Below are 2630 nucleotides of genomic sequence, written 5' to 3' on the forward strand. Positions count from 1 at the left end.
AGTGTTAGATCTAGAATCTAGTTCCCGCCTCCGCTTCGCTAATTCGACTTAATGTAACTATGACACAACTATTAAATCTAGAGTCTCTATTTTAATTAAATAATTAGGAATTCTATCTCTAGATGATATCTAATCTATTCCCACACGTGTGTGCAAGTAGGATTTAACGTCAGAACAGGTGTGGTGGTCTAGGCGTCGCTATTTTTGACGGTAGGAATTTTTTTTTTAAATTCGTAAAATTTTATATAGACTTTATATAGCAATTTACTAAGACCGACCCTAACGCCCAGTAAATATTTAATTACCACATTGTTATGGACACGGTGTATTAGGTAGGGCCGAGGGCTATCCATAGGTACCAATTTTTAAATTTTGTGACAATTAGGAGCCGAGTTATAAAATAAATTTAAAATACTGGTTCTGGTCTTAGACTTTATATAGCAATTTACTAAGACCGACCTTAATACCCATTAATTATTTAATTAGCGCATAGTTATGGACATCCTGTATTAGGTTGGGCCCAGGGCTATCCGTAGGTACCAAGTTTATAATTTTGTGACGATTATTAGTCGAGTTATAAAATAAATAAAAAAAACTGGTTCTGGTTTGCACTACATTTCTTTCTTCTTTAACGGCGGACTCCCGGTCCAGCCCCATGGGTTACCCGTGAGCCGGGGCCTCGTTAGCCTGGACGGCTCCGATGTGACCGCGGATTGTTGTGGCCCGCCTCAGCCCGAGTCGAGATCACCCTTCCGATCGAAGGTGGGACGCCATAGGGCGCCCGGGATAGCCCGGGGCGCTGTTCGTCACCCGAGCGCAGGGGCGCCGGGAGACGCCCCCGGTGAAGTTTGGCGGGTGATTCTGGTAGAGCTCCCCACCCCGATCGCAGGACACCCCTCGCCGCCCGCCCAGGTGTCGAGGTGGCCGCGGGGGAACTCGGGGCGTTTTGGCTCCCCCTTGTGCCGGAGCGGCGCCCTCGGTCCCAGAACGCCCCTGGCGGGTGATTCGCATGCCCCCTGGGGTGGGGAACGCGGGTGGGTGGTCGTAAAGCGTGTAACCGCAGTGGGGGCGGCCCCTTAGTCGGGGGCGCCAAAGTTGGCACCCCACCTGGGGCGCCCCCCGGAAGTGTGGCGCCCGCGCGAGTGAGCCCCGTAGATGCGCCCCGACACCCCCGCGCCGCCCCCCGGGTCGCGGCACCCCCGGCGCCCTCCGTGCGGGCTCCCCTCATGGGGCGGCACCCCGGTCCTCCCCGAGGACTATGTACCCGATTTTTCGGTTTAACACTAGAGGTATGGGCAGAAATACGGCGGTTAAAACGGTCTGTATCTACTATTGTGGAGGTGAGTGTCGGTGAAGCCTCTATGTGACGCTAGGATCCGCGCTCCCTCGCAGCCAGCGACATGTGCCCGATCTGACCGTGCGTGGCTCAGTCTCCCGACTAGCTTCCCGGTAAAATGCGGGCTCGGCGCGCAGGTCGCGCCAGTGAAGGTAAAAGTACGTGTCCGTAGCGTGAAGCCAGCGGCGACGCGCAGTGCTAACGCAACCAAGCAGTATTGGTGGCTCGATAAAAGTCTCGCACTGGCCCAGCCCTCGGAACGGGCGACGGGTCTGCAAAACGCAGTCGGCTCGATGCAAATCGAGAGATTTCCCGGCGACGCCGTGTTTACGGTGAAGGGGGAAATGTGAGCGGTCCGATGTGAAAAAATCCGGGAATGCCGGGATCCGTTCTCTCGCTAGAGCGTTGTCTCCCGTCCCGCGATGTGTTGTGGAAAAACGTCTCGCAAACGATAGCTATCTGGTTGATCCTGCCAGTAGTCATATGCTTGTCTCAAAGATTAAGCCATGCATGTCTAAGTTCACACTGTCCCATGGTGAAACCGCGAATGGCTCATTAAATCAGTCGAGGTTCCTTAGATGACACGATCCTACTTGGATAACTGTGGCAATTCTAGAGCTAATACATGCAATCGAAGCTCCGACCTTTATCGGGAAGAGCGCTTTTATTAGTTCAAAACCAATCGGCGCGGCCTCGCAAGGGGTTGCGTCGTCCCATTTGGTGACTCTGGATAACTTTGTGCTGATCGCATGGCCTCGCGCCGGCGACGCATCTTTCAAATGTCTGCCCTATCAAATGTCGATGGTACGTGATATGCCTACCATGTTTGTAACGGGTAACGGGGAATCAGGGTTCGATTCCGGAGAGGGAGCATGAGAAACGGCTACCACATCCAAGGAAGGCAGCAGGCGCGCAACTTACCCACTCCCGGCACGGGGAGGTAGTGACGAAAAATAACAATACGGGACTCTTTCGAGGCCCCGTAATTGGAATGAGTACACTTTAAACCCTTTAACGAGGATCTATTGGAGGGCAAGTCTGGTGCCAGCAGCCGCGGTAATTCCAGCTCCAATAGCGTATATTAAAGTTGTTGCAGTTAAAAAGCTCGTAGTTGGATCTCAGGCGCAGGCGGGCGGTCCGGCTCGCGCCGGCTCACTGCCCGTATCTCCTGCCCTACCGTCTGTCGGCTCTCTCCCGCGGGTGCTCTTCACTGAGCGTCCCGGGTGGCCGACGCGTTTACTTTGAAAAAATTAGAGTGTTCAAAGCAGGCCTCGCTGCCTGAATAATGGTGCAT

Source organism: Physella acuta, unplaced genomic scaffold, assembly GCF_028476545.2.
Source record: "Physella acuta isolate Inbredline_101_S28 unplaced genomic scaffold, ASM2847654v3 ptg000662l, whole genome shotgun sequence".
NCBI classification, from domain to species: Eukaryota; Metazoa; Mollusca; class Gastropoda; family Physidae; genus Physella; species Physella acuta.